This window comes from Equus asinus, chromosome 17 (genome assembly GCF_041296235.1).
Source record: "Equus asinus isolate D_3611 breed Donkey chromosome 17, EquAss-T2T_v2, whole genome shotgun sequence".
NCBI lineage: Eukaryota > Metazoa > Chordata > Mammalia > Perissodactyla > Equidae > Equus > Equus asinus.
Window position 1 is genome coordinate 37,341,003 of NC_091806.1, and position 15,736 is coordinate 37,356,738.

The 15,736-nt window shown below is 36.2% G+C and overlaps 1 pseudogene; it reads right to left on the reverse strand.

Moving 5' to 3' along the window:
* Window positions 1–261: 261 nt before the first annotated feature.
* Window positions 262–1,216, reverse strand: LOC139040705 (olfactory receptor 5A2-like; annotated as a pseudogene).
* Between the last annotated feature and the right edge of the window lie 14,520 nt (window positions 1,217–15,736).

Below are 15,736 nucleotides of genomic sequence, written 5' to 3' on the forward strand. Positions count from 1 at the left end.
TCCTACCTTTAGAATCGTCACCCTGAATGCTGGACTAACATTTTTTTAGTTTTCCTCCTACAGACAACAACTCTATTTTGATGTTTCAGATTGCTCAGTCTTTGTCATGGTGAAGCTTTTTCCTAAATTGAGCGTTTATAAGCTGAATCTACACAAATCCTGGTAAACAAAAATCATTGTGTCAATCAACTAGTCCAGAACTACATGAAAGTCAGCATAATTGACCCAACTCACAGCTTTATTGTAAACATTACCTCGGGGTCAGAAAAATGAGTGCTCATGAGAAAGAACATGTTTCCTTTCCATAGCTTTCCTTACAGCACTTTTAATCTCCTTATTTCTAAGACTGTAGATGATGGGATTCACCATAGGGATCACCAGAGCATAGAACACTGACACCACCTTGTCCCGGTTTAAGGAGTAGCTGGAACTAGGTCTCATGTACATGAAGAGACCAGAACCATAGAAGAGGGTCACAGCAGTCAGGTGAGAGCCACAGGTGCTGAAGGCCTTGGTCCTACCTCTTGCTGAACTGATCTTCACGACAGCAGTAACGATGTAACCATAAGAGATGAGGATCACAAGGACAGATACCATTCCAACAACAACACCCACAATGAAGTTCACCACTTGGCTGGTGAAGGTATCAGAGCATGACAGAACCAGGAGGAAGGTCACAAAAGAAGTGGTTGATTAGGTTGGGCCCACAGAAGTCATGCTGATAGACAGAGTATGTTTCAATCAAAGAACTAAGGAATCCACCCACATAGGCCCCAGCCACCATCTTTAAACAAAGTGTATGGGATATGACAGCTGTGTAGAGCAACGGGTTGCAGATTGCAGCATACCGATCATATGCCATAGCTGCCAAAAGAAAGCATTCAGTCAGCCCCATTCCACAGAAGACAAAGTACTGCGTGGCACACCCAATGAAGGAAATGGTTTTCTTCTCTGTGATGATGCCAGAGAGCATCTTGGGAGTTGTGGAGGATACATAGCAGATATCTAAGAAGGACAGGTTACTGAGAAAGAAGTACATGGGTGTGTGTAGGTGGGAGTCCATCCTGATAAGGATGATGAGGCTCATGTTCCAGGCTAGGGTCAGGAGGTAAATCCCCAGGAACAACACAAAATAGAAAATTTTCATTTGAGGATGGTCTGAAAATCCCAGGAGGATGAATTTTGTCACAATTGTGTTGTTCCTTCCTACAGCCATAGAACTGCATCCTTCATAAAGGAAAGAAGCAATCTTGTGATCAGTTAGATTTTGTTTGTCATTATTTGAATGGATGTTTTCTAGAAGGTCATATAAACAGTTAATACCAATAACGTCCTAGCCACCTGCTGGGCAAAGTCTTCTCGGAGGAAGTCGGCCTATGGTAATCTCTTGGCACTATTTAAAATCTGTATGTTATATACTTCGTTGACCAGAAAAGAATCCATCTAATAGAGCAGAGAGCAACTGGGAGTCAGTAATTTGAGTTTTGTCTGAAGCTCCATTCCTAACTCCTTGGAAACTGTGGAAAATTCACTTCATCTCTGCAGATCCTCATTGTCTCAATTGAAAATGGGAAGATTGAATCTAATGAGTCTCAATGTTCCTCTGGACTTGGGTTTCATATGGCTTTTTAGAATTCTGACTTCAAAATATAAACCCAAATTAACAATAAAGTTAGGAATTTCTTATATTTTATAAATCTTTAGTATAAGAGTCCCAAAAGGCACTAAACACAACATGCTATAAGATTTCACATATTCCATTTTGAGGGAAGCAATTCAACCCATAACAAAACATTCTATTCTTTTAAAGTAAAACTAAGAGAAATGTGTGTGTGTATATATATATATATATATATATATATATACACACATATACATGCATGTTTAGAACTAGAATTTTTTTCTAATTATATAATTTTTTTATACAAGTCACTCAATAAAATGCATGAAAAGATCAAAAGTTGGACTAACTCATCAGTACCATTATGAGATAGAAGTGCTATGGACGTATCTCCATGGGGGGAGAGGGGAAGCAACACCAAAGTTGACTGAAATTGGGTGAGCCATGTGGTCAAGAACAAGCAAAAACCAGTATCTCCTGAAGAAGAAAAGCTGAACATGGTTCATTAGATATTTAAGGATAATAATTTCAGTATAAGCAAAGGACAACTTTGATGTCATCAGGCCAACCAGATTATCATTCTGAAGACATGAGGTAAGCCCATGAACATTTTGCATTAAGAAAGACAGGTCATTGCATTAATAAAGACCTCACTAGTGTAAGATCAAATGAGGAAATATAAATGGGTGTAAAAAGGTAGAAGTGCCCTAGAGAAGACCCGATGGTAAAATCAAAGTTGTTGATATTTTATCATTTTATAGAATTTGATTACACAGCACATTTACATCAAATTGCAATTATCTGATTGTGTTATTCATTCATCATATTAAACACTGTTCTACATGAAGAGGTGTTCAACATCACTAATCATCAGGGGAATGCTAATCAAAACCACAATGAGATACCACCTCACATCCTTTAGAATGGCTGTTAAAAAGACAAAAGATAGCAAGTGTTGGCAAGGATGTAGAGAAAATGGAGCGCTTGCATGTTGGTGGGATTGCAAATTGGTACAGGCGCTATGGAAAACAGTATGGAGGTTCTTCAGAAAATTAAAAATAGAACTACCATATCATCCAGCAACTCCACTCCTGGGTATATATCCAAAGGAAATGAAATCAGTATCTCAAAGAGCTATCTGCACTTCCATGTTCATTGCAACATTATTCACAATAGCCAAGATATGGAAACAACCTAAATGTCCATCAATGGGTAAATAGATAAACAAAATATGAGATAGATAGATGATGATACATGATAGGTAGATAGATAGATAATGAAATATTGTTCCACCCTAAAAAATAAGACTGTCTTGTCATTTACAACAATGTAGATAAACCTGGAGGATATTATTCTAGTAAAATGTGCCAGACACAGAAAGACAAATTCTCCATGATCTAAAAAATCAAAATTCATAAAAGTAGAGAGTAGAATGGTAGTTTCCAGGGGAAGAGATCAGTAGGGGCAGGTGTGGGGAGAAGACAATGAGGAGATATTGGTCAAAGAGTACAAAGTTCCAGTTATTCAAGATAATTAAGTTCTGGGGATCTAATGAACAGCATGGTGACAATAGTTAACATTACTGTATTGTATACTTGAAGTTTCCTAAGAGGACAGATCTTAAATTAAATTTTATAACCACACACACAAGGGTAACTATCTAGAGGTGATGGGTAAGTCATTTAGCTTGACTGCAGTGATCTTTTCACAATGTGTGCATATATACAAAATCATCAAGTTATACACCTTAAATATAGACAATTTCTATATGTTAAAGGGATCTCAATAAAACTGTTAAAATAAATAAATAGTGCTTCTAGCTTTGTGTTTTCTAAAATTTTAAATCTTCTCATAATCAGTCGCTGATTGAGCACCCAAAACCAAGACCACTCTTCACTATGACATCAATCTGGTAATCCTACGGAAGAGGAAATGATGAGTTTGGTGTTTCTTATCTTAATAAAATCTTCCCTACCAGAATGTAAGCTACTCAAAGACAGGCAGAGAATTTTCTCTGTTGTATCTATCCTGAGTCCCTAGAACAGTGTATAGGACCCAGGTACAGAAAATATTTATATAAAAAAATGAATTTTTTTCACTGCTTATCCTGAGAGCTTAGCAGAGTGGCTTATAGTGAGTACTCAATTATAATAATATAATATAATTATATTATATATATAAGGCTTATTGAGTACCAAGTACTTATTGAGGGCTTATTGAGTACCAAGTACTGTTCTAGGGACTTGATTTATATTAACTCATTTATTCATTTCTGAAGGTGGGTAGAGTTACTCTGCCCTTTTACAGATAAAATGTGGAATAGGCTGTAAATTTATAACTGTCATGTGTTGGATGAATGAGATAGGAGGGAAGGAGTTGGACTTACTGAATTACTTTAGGAAGAAGTGTCCTGAGATCTCATGCTACAAGAGAAGAATTATTGATTGCTTTGATCCAATAACATCTTTTGCAAACTTCAGTTCATCTGCATTTCCACTGCTCTATGCGTGGTTTCTGATTCAGTCATTTTTTTATACTTTGACTTCATTCAAGTAGTAATATCTGTTTCTTGAATTCCTGCTCCTTTATTATGAAGTCTTCAACATGGCCTTTGGGAGCTCATTATTTTAATGGGCAGGTGTAGCCACACTCTTTCACCGTGTGGCTGCCTGTCACTCACTCCTGCATCCAAAGTAAAAGCCCAGTGATCATTAGAGCTAAACATTTCTGGTTGATAATTGTTCTCTGAGGTGACAAGGAAAGAGGCCAACCACCCATCACCAGAGTCTTATTTACAGTCCCCTGTCTTATTCTCTTCGGAGCTTTCCCTGATCTGGGTCCAGGAAGATTTCCTTTTGCTTTGATGGACAGCTTACCCTTCATTGGAAGTAAACTGCACACAAATAGATCAAGCCTTGTACTGACGTATAGTGTTTAAAAACACACATTTCCAACTGAAAGGGTTGAGTTCAAATTCTAGCTTTGTCCTTTTATCTACATAAACATGTATGAAGTTTTAAAATCTCTCAAATGTCAATTTCTTCACCTGAAAAACTGAGCAGAGAGCTTGTTCAAAGAAATAATATCTGAGAACTTCCCAAATCTGGGTAAGAAACTGGAATTACAAATAAATGAATCCTATAGAACCTCTAATTTCATCAATTCAAAAAGACCTTTTCCAAGGCATATAATATTAAAACTGGAAAAAGTCAATAACAAAGAAAAAATATTAAGAGCAGCAAGGCAGAGGAAAATAACCTACAAAGGAATCCCTATCAGGCTTTCAGCAGATTTCTCAACAGAAACATTGCAGGCTAGGAGAGAATAGAATGATATATTCAAAACACTGAAAGACAAAAATTTTCAGGCAAGAATACTCTATCCAGTGAAACTATCCCTCAGATACAATGGAGAAATAAAAGCTTTCCTAAATAAACAAAAGCTAAGGGAGTTCATTGCCACTAGGCCTTCCTTACAAGAAATGTTGAAAGGAGACCTCTCATCTAAAACTAAAAAGCAAAGGTTTACAAAATGTTGAGCAAGGAGAAAAATAGACAAGTAGAATCAGAAAACTGCAGCTCAATATCAAGATAGGTTAGTAAAAACTTAATTAAAACATAAAAGATAAAGGTAAGGAAAGCATCAAAAATATCTATAAACACTTCAATTTAGTCACAAATCCACAGCACAAAAAAGAATAATTTGTGACAACAATGACCAGAGGGGAAGAGGAAAGGGATGTAACCTATTTAGGCTAATGGAAACAAAAGGCTATCAGAAAATAGACTATCACATCTATGAGATCTTTAATCCTCATGGTAAGCCCTAAACAAAAATCAGAGCAGACCCACATTATAAATAAAGTGAAAACCTTCACAGGAAACCACAAAACTGAAATGGCAGTCAGAAATACAAGGAAAAAGAAACAATGGAAATATAGAACAACCAGAAAACAAGCATCAAAACGGCAAAATTAAGCCCTCATATATCAATAATCACTCTAAGAGTAAATGGATTGAGTTCACCACTCAAAAGACACAAAGTGGCTGGATGGATTAAAATAGAAGACCCAACATTACACTGCCTCCAGGAAACACATCTCAGCTCTAAAGACAAACACAGCCTCAGAGAGAAGGGATGGAATATGATACTCCAAGCAAATGGCAAACAAAAGAAAGTAGATGTTGCCATACTTATATCAGACAAATCAAACTTCAAGATAAAAAAGACAGTGAGAGACAAAGAGGAGCAGTATATAATGATAAAAGAAACATTCCATCAAGAGGACATAACACTTATGAATATGTATGCACCTAACACAGGAGCACCAAAGTAAATAAAGCTACTATTAATAGACATAAAGGGAGAAATGGGCTATAACACAATAATAGTAGGGGACCTCAAACCTCACTTACATGAATGGATAAATCATCAAGGCAGAAAGTCAACAATGAAACAGTGGCCTTAAATGAGACACTAGACCAGATGGCCTTAATAGATATATAAAGAAAATGACATTGAAAAACAGCAGAATACATATTCTTCTCAAGTGCACGTGGAATATTCTCAAGGACAGACCATATGTTGGGAAACAGGGGAAACTTCAATAAATTTAAGAATATTGAAATCATATCATGCTGATCACAATGCTATGAAATGAGAAATCAAGTACAAGAAACAGACTGGGAAATTCACATTATGTGAAGTCTAAGCAACATGCTACCGAACAACCATTGCATCAACGAAGAAATCGAAGGAGAAATTTTTTAAAAAGTACCTGGAAAATGAAACACAACATACAAGCTCTTATGAGATGCAGTAAAAGGGGTCCTAAGAGCATCCTAGGAGATAGCAATACAGGCCTACCCCAACAAATGAGAAAAATCTCAAACAAGTAATCTTAAACTACATCTAACAGAACTTGGAAAACAAGAACATACAAAGCCAAAAGTCAGCAGAATGATGGCAATAATAAAAATTAGACTAGAAATAAATGAAATAAAGACTAAAAGAAAAAAGATCAACGAAACTAAGAGTGGATCTTTGAGTAGATAAATAAAATTGACAAACTCTTAGCCAGACTCACTAAGAAAAAGAGAGAAGTCTCAAATAAATAAAATTAAAATTGAATGAGGAGATATTTTAGTGAAAACCACAGAAATACAAAGGACTATAAAAGAACACTATAAAAAAACTATATGCCAAAAGATTGGAAAACCTAGAAGTAATGGATGCATACTTAGACTCATACAACCTCCCAAAACTGAATCAAAAATAAATAGAGAATCTGAATAGACCAATCACAAGGAAAAACATCAAAATAGGAATCAAACACTTCTTAAAAAACTAAGGCCATGATCAGATGGCATCTCTGAAGAATTCTACCAAACATTCAAAGATTTAATACATATCCTTCTCAAACTATTCCAAAAAACTGAAGAAGATGCAGCACTTTCTGATTCATTCTATGAGGCTAACATTACCCTGATACCAAAACCAGATAAGGACAACACAAAGAAGGAAAATTACAGGCCAATATCACCGATGAACGCACATGTAACATTCCTCAACAAAATATTGGAAATAAAATAGAGCAATATATTAAAAGGATCATACACCATGATCAAGTGGGATTTATACCAGGGATGCAAGGATGGTTCAACATCTGCAAATCAATCAATGTGATACACCACATTAATAAAATGAGGAAGAAAAATCACATGATCATCTACATAGATGCTGAGAAAGCATTTGATAAGATCCAACATCCATTTACCATAAAAACTCAATAAAATGGGTTTAGAAAGAAACTCCCTCAACATAATAAAGGCCATATAGGACAAACCCACAGCCAACATCAAACTTAATGGTGAAAAACTGAAAGCCATTCCTCTGAGAACAGGAACAAGACAAGGGTGCCCACTCTCACCACTCCTATTCAACATAGTACTGGAGGTTTTTGCCAGAGCAATTAGGCAAGAAAAATAAATAAAACGGAGTAAAATTAAAAAGGAAGAAGCCAAATTCTAGGTGTTTGTGATCAATGTGATTCTATATATAGAAAACCCTAAAAAATCTACCAGAAAGGTATTAGACATAATCCAAAGCTACAGCAAAGTTGCAGGTACAAAATCAACTTATAAAAATCAGTTGCATGGGGGCTGGCCCCATGGCCGAGTGGTTAAGTTCGCGCGCTCCACTGCAGGCGGCCCAGTGTTTCGTTGGTTCGAATCCTGGGCGCAGACATGGCACTGCTCATCAAACCACGCTGAGGCAGCGTCCCACATGCCACAACTAGAAGGACCCACAACGAAGAATATACAACTATGTACCGGGGGGCTTTGGGGAGAAAAAGTAAAAAATAAAATCTTAAAAAAAAAAAAATCAGTTGCATGTCTATACACTAATAGTGAACTAGCAGAAATAGAACTCAAGAATACAATCACATTTACAATTGCAACAGAAGAATAAAACCTCTAAGAATAAATTTACTCAAGGAGATGAAAGACCTATAAGCTGAAAACTATAAGACATTAGTGAAAGAAACTGGAGAGAGATAAAGAAATGGAAAGATATTCCATGCTCATGGATTGGAAGAATAAACATAGTTAAAATGTCCATATTACCTAAAGCAATCTACACATTCAATGAAATCCCAATCAGAATCTCAATGACACACTTCATGAAAGTAGAACAAAGAATCCTAAAATTTATATGGAACAACAAAAGACCACAAACAACCATAGCAATTCTGAGAAAAAAGAATCAAACTGAAGGCATCACAATCCCTGACTTCAAAATATACTACAGAGCTATAGTACTCAAAACAGCATGGTACTGATACAGAAACACACACACACACACAGATGAATGGAACTGAATTGAGAGCACAGAAATAAAACCACACATCAACAGACAGCAAATCTTCAGCAAAGGAAGCAAGAACATACAATGGAGAAAGGAATGTATCTTCAAAAAATGGTGTTGGGGAAACTGGACAGCCACTTTCAAAAGTATGAAACTAAACCATTATCTTACACCATCCACAAAAATTAACTTTACATGGACTAAAAATTCGAATGTAACTCTCGAAACCATAAAACTCCTAGAAGAAAATGTAGGTAGTACACTCTTCGACATTGGTCTTAGCAGCATGTTTTCAAATATCATGTCTACTCAGGCAAGGGAAACAAAAGGAAAAATAAACAAACGTCATTATATCAGACTACAAAGCTTCTGCAAGGCAAAGGAAACCATTAATGAAATGAAAAGACAACCCACCAACTGGAAGAAAATATTTGCAAATCATATATCTGACAAGGGGTTAATTCCCAAAATATATAAAGAACTGATACAACTCAACAACAAAAACACAAACAACCTGATCAAGAAATGGGCAGAAGATTTTTTTTTTGAGGCAGATTAGCCCTGAGTTAACTACTACCAGTCCTCCTCTTTTTTGCTGAGGAAGCCTGGCCCTGAGCTAACATCGTGCCCATCTTCCTCTACTTTATATGTGGGACACCTACCACAGCATGGGGTGCCAAGCAGTGCCATGTCTGCACCCGGGATCCAAACCAGGGAACCCCGGGCCACCGAGAAGTGGAAGGTGCGAACCTAACCGCTGCGCCACTGGGCCGGCCCAAGAAATGGGCAGAAGATATGAACAGATATTTTTCCAAAGAAGATATACAGATGGGCAGCAGGCACATGATAATATATTCAACATCACTAGTTAATAGGGAAATACAAATAAAAATTACAGTGAGATATCACCTTATACCAATCACAATGGCTATAATTACCAAGACAAAAAATAACAAAGTTTGGAGAGGATGTAGGGAAAAGGGAACCCTCATATACTGCTATTGGGAATGCAAACTCCTGCAGGCACTATGGAAAACAGTAAGGAGATTTCTCAAAAAATTAAAAATAGAAATACCATGTGATCAAGTTGTCCCACTACTGGGTATTTATCCAAATAATATGAAATAAACAGTCCAAAGAGATTTATGCACCCCTATGTTCATTGCAGCATTATTCACAATAGCCAAGATTTGGAAGCAACCCAAGTGCCCATTGACTTATGAATGAATAAAGAACATGTGATGTATACATCACATTGAATACTACTCAGCCATAAAAAAGATAAAATTGTCCCATTTTCAAGAACAAGTATGGATCTTGAGGCTATTATGTTAAGCAAAATAAACCAGACAGAGTGAGACAAATACTGTATGATTTCACTCATATATGGAAGATAAACAAACACATGGACGAAGAGAACAGGTTAGTGGTTACACAGAGGGGAAGGGGGTCGGAGGTGAGTGAAAGGGGTAGAGGGGCACATATGTATGGTGACATAAAAACTAGACTATTGGTGGTGAGCATGATGCAGTCTATACAGAAATATATATAAAATAATGTATTTCTGAAATTATACAATGTAATAAACCAGTATGACGTCAACAGAATGAAAAAATAAATAAATGAAAAATAACAGTAATAACTGGGAAGCAGTTAAGAGGAGAAGTGGGAGAAAGTACTAATTCATTTTTTATTTCAAAGAGTCAATTCCGGCTGATTAAATTGAAATACGTAGTTTTTCAATAATTACTCCAAGTACTCAAAGTGAAAGATAAGATCGTCAGACTAGTTAAAAACAACAAACCCAACTATACGTTACTAATGGAACATGATTTAAATATAAGAACACAGAAAGATTGAAAACAAAAGGACAGAGGTATCACACAATTAACCCAAAAAATCTGCTGTAGCTTTCCCAATGTTACAGAGCAAACTTTAAGATAAGAAACATTACTAGAAATAAAAAGGTTATCTCAAACAGGAAGCTATAATCTCAAATTTGTATGCACTCAATAGCAGAGTTTCGAAATACAAGCAAAACTGTTAAAAAAGAATAATTAGGAAATTATAAGTACTGATTCCTAAATAAAATGAAAATATCCTTAACCATTGATATAGTGAAAATTGCAGGAAATTTTTCAAATAATTGTTTATGCAAAAAAAGCACAAAATTTTCCCTGCTTATCAAGGTATTTGAAGATACATATGAATCAACACCATCTTGAGTATGAATTTTCCAAGAAGCCTTTGAATGTTGCTCTGACTAAATGTCCATTCATCTGAATGTCTCTTGGGAACTCTCAAAGGGAGAATCTCAAAGGAAAAGAATCAGATTGTACTCGTCTGGTTTCAGAACAATGATGCCGTCTCAGAAGAGAGAGGTGATTCTGGAAAGAGCCATTTTTCTATCACTCAAATCATCCTTCAGCCCAGCCCAAAATTCATTCCTGAGTTCTGGCACAAGACGCCTCGAAAAAGAATAGTGGAAAGAAAAGGAAATGGAAAAAGAGTGTTGACTAATACTTAATGGGGCATTGAAAGTGAAAGTAGTTTGGGTGGCATCAGGTGATGATCCTCTCAGAGCAGATATCTGTGTCTTCAACGCCAGCATTTCAGCTTTGGCACTAATGTTGGTTTACATCATAGTTAGTGGTGTGGCAGGTATCCGCAGGAAACACCACCATGATCCAGACCAGGAAGGAAAGAAAATAGTAGGTAGCACAATGATAGATTGTTGTACAAACGCATGTGAGACTCTCTGCTGAAGAGTCACAGGCATAGGAATGTGAATGAATCTAGATGAGAAGAAACTCTGGAAAATTTGTTTGTTCATTGTTTTCTGATCATGTTTTAATCCCCCAGCTGATTTTAGCAGGAGCACTGGTTTTGTATAGCATTGTTGATTTAAACTCTGAGAGAAGTGGAAATGGCATAAACAAAATGTGTAGAGGGTGAAAAACAGAGGACCAGTGAGAGTGTGGGGAAGGAAAAATCCTTGAAGAAAACAATTACCTTGTCATTCTTTGCGTTCATTCTGTTCCCCCAACACACACAAACACACAAACACACACACACACACACGAGTGTGCATGGGCAAATCAAAACCACACTAAGATATCACTTCACATCTGTAAGGATGGCTATTAGTAAAAAGACAAAAGATGAAAAGCGTTGGCGAGAATGTAGAAAAAAGAGACCCCTGTGTACTGTTGCTGTGAATGTAAATTAGTGCAGCCAACATGGAAAACATTATGGAGGTTTCTCAAAAATTAAAAATAGAACTTCCATATGATCTAGCAATCTCACTTCTTGTTATATATCCAAGGAAAATGAAATCAGTGTGTTCAAGAGGTATCTGCACTTCCAAGTTCATTTCAGCATTGTTCACAATAGCCAAGATGTGAAAACAACCTAAACATCCATTGGCAGATGGGCAGATAAGAAAATATGGTATATAGAGATATAAAGACATATTATTCAGTCTTAAAAAGAAAAAAATCTTTTCATTTGCAAGAACATAGATGAACCTGGAGGACGTTATGCTAAGTGAAATAAGTCAGACACAGAAAGACAAATATTCCATGGCCTCATTCAAATGTGGAATCCAAGATAGTCAGATTCATGGAAGTTGAGAGTAGAATGGTGGTTACTAGATGCGAGGTGGAGTGAAAATGGGGAGATACCAGTCAAAGGGTAGAAAGTTTCAGTCACACAAGATGAATAAGTTCTAAAGATCTAATGCACAACATAGTGACTACAGTTAACAATACTGTATTGTATACTTCACATTTGGTAGGAGGGTAGCCCTTAAGCATTCTTATAACAAAGAAGAAAGGAAGAGAGGAAGGAGGAAAGGAAGGAAAGAAGGAAGGAAACAGAAACTATGTGAGGTAATGGATATGTTAATTAGCTTGATTGTGATCATTTCACAATGTATATCAAAATATTGCATTGTATACCTTAAATATGTAAAATTTCTGTTTGTCCATTATACCTCAATAAAGTTGAAAAAAGAATAAGTTAAGCAATGCCACAAAACAAAAGATTAATATCTAAAAAGTAAATGTATTTCTGCATACTCATAACGAGCAATTGGTAATTGAAACTTTTAAATGTATCATTTACATTCTCACCAAAAAACGACATGAAATACTTAGGTATAAATCTAACAAAGTCTGTACGAAAAAGACTACAAAACACTCATGAAAGAAATCAAATATCTAAGTATATTGAGGCATATATCATGTTTATTTATTAGAATACTCAATGTAGGAAGATATTAATTCCCGCAAATTGATCTCTAGACTCAATGCATTTCAAACCAAAATCTCAGCAGCATTTTCTGTAGACATTTTCAAGCTGATTCCAAAATTTACATGGAAAGACAAAGGAACTAGAAGAGCCAAAATAATTTTTATACAGAAGAGCAAAGTTGGATGACTCACATTAGCTGTTTTTAAGATTTATTCTAAAGCAAAGGCAATCGAGAAAGTATTGTATTGGAGAAAGGATAAATATAGTATAGATCAATGGGACAGAATAGAGAGTACAGAAATAGACTCACATGTTTATGATCAATTGGTTTCCATCAAAGATGCAAAAAACAATTCAATATAGAAAAGATATTCTTTTCCACAATGCTGGACATTTGGATATCCATGTGTCAAAATGTGAAACACAATCCATTTCTCACACCATAACTCAAAACGGATCTTACAACTAAATGTAAAATCTAAACTACAAATTTCCAGAAGAAACACAGGAGAAAGTCTTTATGACTTTGGGTTAGGCAAAAATTTCCAAGATACAATACCAAAAGCACAATCCCATCAAAGAAAAAAGTGACAAATCAGCTATCAAAAGTAATTTCTTCTGCTCTTGAACGGCATTATTAAAAGAAAGAAAGACAAGCTATGGACTGTAAGAAAATATTTGTAAATCATATATTTGGTAAAGTACTTGTCCAGAAAAAAGAATCCTCAAAACTCAATATTTCTTTTAAAAAATAACCAAATAAAAAATGGACAAAACATTTGAACATGTAGTTCAGCAAAACACATGTGTAATGAACATATGATACTCAACATCACGATTTGTCAGGAAAATGCAAGTTAAAACTGAAATGAAATCCCACATAGACCTAGTAGAACAGCAAAATAAAAAACAAAAAATTCTGGGTCTGGCCCAGTGGCACAGCAGTTAAGTGCGCCCATTCCGCTTCGGCAGCCGGGGGTTCGCCGGTTCGGATCCCGGGTGTGGACACGGCACCACTTGGCAAGTCATGCTGTGGTAGGCGTCCCACATATAAAGTAGAGGAAGATGGGCATGCATGATAGCTCAGGTCCAGTCTTCCTCACATAAGAGGAGGATTGCCAGTAGATGTTAGCTCAAGGCTAATCTTCCTCAAAGATAAATAATAAATAAATAAATAAATAAATAATTCTGACAATGCTGAAAGGTGGAAAGGATACAGAACAACTGATTCTCTCATGCATTTCTAATAAAAATGAAAAATGAGGCATCCACTTTGGAAAACATTTTGGTAGTTTCTCATCAAATTAAGCATGAAGTTACTATATGACCCAGCAATTTCACTTCTAGATATATACCCAAGTGAAATGAAAACCTGTGTTCCCAAGAAAATCTGTATCAAAATGTTAATAGCAGCTTTATTCACCATGGCCCATAAGTGAAAACCATCCAAATGTCCTTCAACTGCAGAATAATTAAACAAATTGTCTTACATTCGCACAATGGAATGCTACTTAGCAATAAAAAGGAATGGGATACTGATACACACAACAATACGAGTGAATCACGAATGCAAGATGCTAGATGAAAAAAGCCAGACTCAGACTGTATAAGTCCTGCTGCCCAATATATTAACTTTGTCCACCCTGTCTCTGGAGGTTCAGCACCACCATTTGCCTGTACAAAAAAATCAAGACATCTTCTCAATGACAGCATCTTTCACTGTCATTCTACATGCTAATTTTCACAGATGCTGGTTCTCCCCTTTCTGTTGTTCCTCCATGCCTGAATGACGGGACTTCCCTCTCAACCCTCTAGATAGACGTGGTTGGGGAGGGATTAGCATGTAGATCACACATGATAAACCTACTTTAAAATTTCTATCTCCCTAAAACATTGGATTCTTTCCTTTGTACTGAGCCACAGTCCAGAGTATGTGAATACATTTTACCCAACCTAATGCTGTAGTCTGTCTTTGTTGCTAACATATTTAGAATCCATTCTACATATGTTCCCCCAGGATTTTTCCAAAATAACTCAATATCTTTCAAGCTTGGGAAAAATAATCTCTTCTCAAAAGTCATACTTTTTACTTGTCCTTCTGGAGCATGCTGATATTTGAATCTAATTATGATCTGGCAGCAATGAAGGCTGGTTTGGTGGGGCTTAATGTGGACAGGCATCCCCTTGCAAGGCAATGCTTCACACGAGGCTAATAAATACTTATTGCAAAAAGGAAGGCTAGTCTCTTCAGACAGATTAAAAGGGACTATTCTCATGGCTAGAAAGGCTCAGGATAATTTAGGAGTTCAAGATTATCAACTTCCTTAGAGCCTACTGAAGTATCCCCAATCCAAATTTCAGGGTCTTCCTCTTTTTCAAACATGTCATAACTTTAATTTAAGAGGCTTTGCGATCTGCACAATTAAGTTTGCATCTGATTTTGTCTTATCGACCTTGAATCTACAAGAAATAAAATATTTATTTTAGAGCCTTTATAGAGGCTTTCTGGTTGTCTTGGAGGTGAGCTGAGAGTTTAAAACCCCAAGCTTGTCACTTTATTTATGAAAGCTCTTCAGTGGAGTCAGAAACATCATCCCATCTAGCCATCATATTAGTCGTTATGAAAAACATAATGGTCAAGGCAGCAGTAGCTTGGTTTTCCAAAGCTTGCCTTCAGTGACAACTTCATCGTAAGTAGCTCCATTATTATGTAAGCACCAGACAGGCAAAATTCTTATCTCATCTTCCATTCTGTGTGTCTCTGATGAGTTACACAGGGTCTGGCACAGAAGAGGCATTAATAAAGACTTATAAAATGGACGAATAAATAATATCTCCCTTATCCATGTTTTCACTGGAATTCTATTCCTTAGCCTCTCCTGGATGTCTCCCCCTCTATTTCTTTCTTTGTCTGGTTAGAAAAACTTTCTCTCTCTTAGTTGGCCATGAGCTGGAATCAATTTTCCACTATTTATTCTAGTTATTTTTAAAAGA